Raw genomic sequence first — 7,240 nt, forward strand, 5'->3', positions numbered from 1 at the left:
TTGAATAATCATCAATGAAAGTCACAAAATATTTTGCTCCACTTATAGATTCAGTCTGCATGGGACCACAGACGTCACTATGAATCAGCTGCATCTTGCGTTTGGACCGGATTCCTCCAATCGACTTGTATGGCTTTTTAGCCAGCTTGCCTTCCACACATCCTTCACAGAAGGGAACCTCTTTCTCTGCAGAGAAGTCCACTCCGTTCACCAGATCTTTTAGTTCCTTCAGCTTGGTGGTGTGACCAAGGCGCTGGTGCCACAGGCTGGCTGCTACTGACGCACTATGACAGACAGATGAACTTCCTTCAACATCCAGCTGATATAGCCCGTCAACTCTTTGTGTTCCCATTCCTCGAAGAGTACCATCTTTTCCACGTATGTAACAGCGAGACTTCCTGAACTGTACTGTATTTCCCTTTTTGGTAGCTGCTCCCACTGAGAATAGATTCCCAGATAGCTTCGGAACATACAGCACGTCGTACATTGTGACATTCTTTACTTTACTTAACTTGAAAGTCATTTTCATGTTGACATTTCCAATTCCCAGGGCGTCCACTACCCTGCCGTCACCAAGTTTCACAGACTGTGCTTTTGAGAATTGCTGGTAGTCTTGAAGCACTTCTTTATCACATGTCATGTGCTTTGATGCTCCAGAATCAATTAACCATTCCACCTGTTGTGGTCTGTCGGTCAGGTTTGTCTCTCTGGCTACAAAGGCACTTTCAGATGAATCCTCATCATAGTCACACATCATGCTTTTGGCCTTGTGGGTTTTCTTAAAAGTTTTACTTTTTAAGCTTGGACAGTCACGCTTAATATGGCCTTCTTTCCCACATTTGTAACATCTCCACGTGCTTGGCCTTTCTGCTCCCACTAACTTGGAGTTATCCTGCACATTTCCCCGACATTGTGATGACATGGCTGATGCACCACCTGATGTACCACTGGAGTTAACATTTGCATTCACTCGCTTTTGCTCTTCATTTATTAATGCTTGCTGAACAAACTGCAGTGTCAGATTGTCAATCTTTGTTTCTAGTGCAGTGACAATTGTAGCATAACTTGGTGGCAAGCTACCCAAAAGTGTTACAATTTTGTCTTCTTCTTCAATCACAGCTCCTATTGCTGATAGCTGATCAGTCAACTCCTTCATTTGTTTTAAATGCTCAGTTAAACGGTCTCCTTCCTTCATTTCACATCGGAAATATTTTTTCTTAAGGAACAGTTTGTTTGCCAAAGTGTCTCTCTCAAAATGACCTTTCAGCGTGGTCCACGCCTCTTTGGGAGTCTGACAGCTTGTTATCAGGTATAACTGGGTTGTACTCACATTTAGCGCCACCATAGAGAATGCCTTCTCTTTTCGTTTTGCGAACTCAGCTTGTACTTGTGCGTTAGCATCCGCGGCTAGCGTGTCTGTCTCCGTTAGCATACCCCATAGTCCTTTAGCTTTAAGCAAGTGTTCCAACTGAAACTTCCATGTTGCCCAGTTCTCTGGTCCGCTCAGCCTCTCAATAAACAGCTTATCTTCCATTGTGTAATCCCACAACACTGTTTATATCACACAAATCTCCGTGTAAAAAACAGCTTTTAGCGTCGACCTGGGCCCATAACCTATTGTTCGTTTACCGGAGTTTTATTAACATAGCACGTGAACCAACGACATACAACACAACAGAGGAAACCAGAAGTACTACTTCACTGTTTACAACACAGGTGGTATACGACATAGCGCCATCCAGGGTAAAAGTACTGTATTACAACATAAAGTGTCGTGGCTTCATCCCGAGTAGTGCCATTTTGGATCGGGTCATCGCTCATCTTCTTCAGTGACTCTTGGATGTTGGCATAGTTCTGGATGTAAACATGATTTAAACTTTCTTGACGGCAAATGTATTCATGTGATAAAACCTTTGGTGCCAAGATAGCTGTAGGTTTGCCAAACTCTGAATCAGACTACATACTCTGAACCCTGATGCCTCTCCCTTGAAGATGTCCTCGCATCATCTTGTACCCACAGTTGGGAAACATATGCTTGATATCAGACATAATGGTGTCCAGGTGCTCATCTTCCACATCAGAATAGAAATCTGATACCCTATTGTGAAAAAAAGATAAATTGTAATATTTATGACATACTTATATGACGTTACATACAGTTTACTGTGATGTCTGTGTGTGTCCGTTCGTAGGATGATATTTAGGCCAAATTAATGCTGTGTACTGTAATGTCATAGAAAGTGGCATTGTGATTTCATCTGACTAAGCATGCTTATCTCAAGGGTTGGTTTTAGTTTTAGTATTCAGATCAATGTGTGACTGACCTTATATCGTTTTGCTCCATTCTTCTTCTGATCGTCCTCAGCGAAATATTGAGTATACCGGCAACAGCTGTCGCTGATATGCCCAAGCTGACGTAGCGCTCAATTAAACTGAACGGGACGTCCATTTTTGGACGGCCCGGTCGGCCAGTGGTGGTGATCCCAGTCTCGGGTGCTGTTGCGTTTGGCATCGTTAATGTTAACAAATGTTGCTGTTGAATGGTCATCAAGGCGGTTACCGTTGCTTGAGGAAATTCTACACCCATAGCAGCAGAGATTTGCCCCATTCTATCTAACAGCCACTCTACGCGGTAGAACACAAAATCGTTAGACACTGTGTTTTGCTCTACCTGAAGTAGGAGGCCGTGGATGTCTCGTCGTACAATCTCGAATGTGTCCATGTTGTTAACCTTAGGACAACGGCTGATATGATCACCGAAAGTCATCACACCCCTTCATTTTTTCCACATTTTGTTGTGTTGTCGACTCAATTTAAAATTGATCAAATAAAAAAGTAATTGCCATCAATCCACACACAGTACCCCATAATGCCAAAGTGCAAACATGTTTTTAGAAATGTCTGCAAATGTATTCAAAATGAAACACAGAAATACCTCAACGGTATTCATACCGTTTGCTATGACACTCTTAAAATGATCTAAAAAGCAAAGATGGCATCAACAAAGCACTCAATACGTTGAATCTTAATGCAAGGATAATATTTTATGTGATTTTGGAATTAATATCTTTGTTTTTAAAGGGTTTCTGATTTGCATAGAAATCAATTACCTATTATTAACTATTATTCTTGCATTTAGATGGACTCAATTCAACTTATTGAGTGATTTGTTGATGACATTATTGCATTTTACCTCATTTTAAGAGTGTTATTGCAAAGGTTATGAATGACTTATGCACATGAGGTATTTCTCTGTTTCAATATTTTAATACATTTGCAGGCATTTCTAAAAACTAGTTTTCACTTTGGCATTATGGGGTATTGTGTGTGGATTTTTTTTTCATTCAGTCAATTTTAAATTGACACAACAAAATGTGGAAAAAGTGTGATAACACACTGTAACGCGGCACTGTATGTCTCAATATGTCCTGTATCAAACTTAATATAAAGTTCAAATACAGTTCTTGAAATAACCTGCATGTACAATGTACAAGTCATTTCTATTTGTTTTTGTTTTGAAAGAACAGGCCAACAGATATTGTTGTAATAAGACAAATTGTACAATAACAGTTTATTTAGTATCAACATAAAGTTGTTTCTTTAGGAAGTAAATCAAGTTAAATGTGTGTGTCCGTTGTGACTAGCTCTTTATTACCAATATACTGAAAAAACATCCAACCTTTAATTGAAGTATATTGCACCCCTGCATTTAATACTTTGTACAACCTCCCTTGAATAGCAAGGAGTCTTCCTGTAACATCTAATAAGGTTGGAGAATACAGAGCAAGGAATCTGAGACCATTCCTCTTTACAGAATCTCTCCAGATCATCCAGGGTCCTAGCTAAAGTGAATCTACAGCCCAATGTGTTGAGATAAAATATGCCATTTAGCTGAGGCTTTTATCCAAAGCGACTTACATTGTAGTGAGTGGATACATTTCAGTATGTATGGTCCCAGCAGGAATCGAACCCACAACCTAAGCGTTGTTAGAGCCATGCTATACCAACTGAGCCACAGAGGAGATGATTTAGCTTTTTATTTTCTCAACAACAAACATGCCATAACAGTCACTGTACTGTAAGTCTCTGTATTGGATCGGACCTCATATGTATAGAATGTTGTTAGAAACATAGCTGGCATAGTTTGCTGGTAGTGTGTGAGCAGTCTAAATGCGAAACAGAGTCACTCCATCCAAACGTCTGTAAACAATGTTCTCCATGTTGACGTCACACAATGAAGCTGTAAGGCTGTGGAAAACCAGACAGGCTTGTAGCCAGTGAGGCGGGGAGGTCAGGTGATGTAAAGGTGATTATTGTTCATATTACTGTGCTTTATTGTATATAGTTGATGTATGTGTTGCTGTCTTGATGTGATAATGTTCTTTGCACATTTCTATGGTTCTAAAAGAAAGCAAAGCATGTGGATACTTGTGAGAGATTTGGAGACCTGGAGACGTTTCAAGGGAACCATTTACCAAAAACCTCATAACTTCTGTTCTGTTAGCAGATGCAACACAACTATCTTTGCACACATGTTACTGACAAGTTGCTGAGGCACTGTGAAGTCTTTTTGTGACCTACAGTAAACTGGTCAATGATCTGTGGAAGATGACTTTGAAAATGAAAAGAATAAAGGTCAGATATTTTATTTGCTATTTGTCTCCTTGTCATGTGTATGTTACTCTGAACTATGGTCTGAGCTTCAAGGTGATACCTATCAAATGAGATCCTGCTTTTGCATCTGATTATCATATTTCAAATGTTAAAAGCAGTTTAGTTTGAGTCTGTTTTTAGGCGGAAATTAGTCAAATATGGCCTAAAGCTTAAGAGGATTTTAAATGAAACTGGTATACTTCTCTATTTATTCTAATCCTTTTCAGCCATTTTTCCTCTTCCACTGTTGCAATCAGTTGGTTGTTCTGAATTGAGCATACAGGCCCATATTCTTCTAAAAAGTTGTTAATATGACATATTACAGTATGTCCATCTTTTATAGCATCAGTTCTTTATTTGTTTCCGATAAGTATATTTGAATTTACCCAGACACAGGATATACAGGAGCTGCAGTATTCTTCCCACAGTGTAAGGTAGGAATTTTAAAAAAGAACCACCGATCATTTATCAGTCTACACAGTGGAGTTTCTAGCAATGTTGACAGCATTAGAATAGTTGGTAGAGAAAAGGGTAAGTAATGCATTAATTGCTTCTGTAATAACCAGGAATCTGTTCAGCATGTTGCTGGAATGTGAGAAATATGAGGAACAGAGAAAGCTACTGAAATCAGCAATTCAGAAAGTTTTACTGTAGGGAGTTTACTTGGAAACACATTTAAAGTATACAACCAGATAATAAAGTATTTGAAAGAAACTGGATTAATAGATCAAATGTAACACCGCCCCTCCCCAATTTTCCTTATTATTTTCATTTTTACAATTCTTTCCCCTGTCAATCTGACGTTCCACACGGTCCGGTAGGTGGCGGTAATGCGCCTTAAGTTAGTTGCCAACCGCCAATCCCAAAAAAAAACGAAGAAGAAGACGCGGAAACAGGAAGTTCACATGTGTTGACCACCAGATCGCTTTTAGACTGTTATGATATCAGAATGGCAGAGATACAGCAGTTGAAAGTGTTTATCTCCGAGCGATTAACAGCGGCAGCTTTTGAGATATTCGGGGCGGTGGAAAGAACGATGTCAGAGTACCAAGGAGAAGTCTCCCGTTGCAAGGAGGAGAACCACCGTCTACGGACGTTGCTAAACATCCGTTTTCAACCGGAGATAACGCTTCATAGAACAGGTTCGTTTTTATTACAGTACTACACTCAAGGCTGCAACTAGCTGCTACTCCGTTTTAATGTGAAGACCAAGTGATCTTGATGACTGAGGCATATGGGATGCTAGCCGGGCTGAGCACCAACATGCGTTTTTCTAAATGCCTCTGCGTCCTCAACCCGTTTGAACATGGAAACACCATGGATATGCTAGCTAGCTAGCTCTCAATGTCAAGCTATGGAGAGTGCTAAGTAGCTAGCGAACTACGTTTTACTTTACAACTGTAAGGAGGCGTTTCAATAGCTATTATTATATCATGTGTGGAACCTTGTATTATTATATAAAGTGAGCAACCTTGTAATGTAGCTGTAGCTAGACACGCTGACTTTAATGTAGCTGTAGCTAGATCGTAGATGGTAAGGCCCAATCCCAACACACCCCTTGCCCCTACAGTTTTGCCCTACCCCTCCATTTTGCACATTCACAAGTAGGGGTAGAGTGTCCCGATTCTTGTCGGGATGGAAGGGTAGGGAGAAGTGTTAGGGCTACATGGCCCTCCAAACAGAGTTGTTTCAGAGGCACACTCCAAACAGAGTTGTTTCAGAGGCACACTCCAAACAGAGTTGTTTCAGAGGCACACTCCAAATCTAGTGTTATGAGAAATCTCCCAGAATGCCTTGCGAATCATCGATAAGATAGTGGCGAACGCACAAGCAACAAAAGAAAACCACAAAGGTCATTATTTTATTCTTTAACACATTTGTAAAAGTTATGATAATCATCATATTATCTTAGTTTAATTTAAAAAATCGCTAGTATGCTGATGTCGAATTGCGAACGTAGCGTCAGTCTGACCCTAACCCTATCACTGCCTGGGTCAGACTGACCCTAACCCTATCACTGCCTGAGTAAGTCTGACCCTAACCCTATCACTGCCTGGGTCAGTCTGACCCTAACCCTATCACTGCCTGGGTCAGTCTGAACCTTACCCTATCACTGCCTGGGTCAGTCTGACCCTAACCCTATCACTGCCTGGGTCAGTCTGAACCTAACCCTATCACTGCCTGGGTCAGTCTGACCCTAACCCTATCACTGCCTGGGTCAGTCTGACCCTAACCCTATCACTGCCTGGGTCAGTCTGACCCTAACCCTATCACTGCCTGGGTCAGTCTGATCCTAACCCTATCACTGCCTGGGTCAGTCTGATCCTAACCCTATCACTGCCTGGGTCAGTCTGACCCTAACCCTATCACTGCCTGGGTCAGTCTGACCCTAACCCTATCACTGCCTGGGTCAGTCTGACCCTAACCCTATCACTGCCTGGGTCAGTCTGACCCTAACCCTATCACTGCCTGGGTCAGTCTGAACCTAACCCTATCACAGCCTGGGTCAGTCTGACCCTAACCCTATCACTGCCTGGGTCAGTCTGACCCTAACCCTATCACTGCCTGGGTCAGTCTGAACCTAACC

Source organism: Nansenia antarctica, assembly GCF_963989245.1.
Source record: "Nansenia antarctica genome assembly, chromosome: 7".
Taxonomy (NCBI): Eukaryota; Metazoa; Chordata; class Actinopteri; order Argentiniformes; family Microstomatidae; genus Nansenia; species Nansenia antarctica.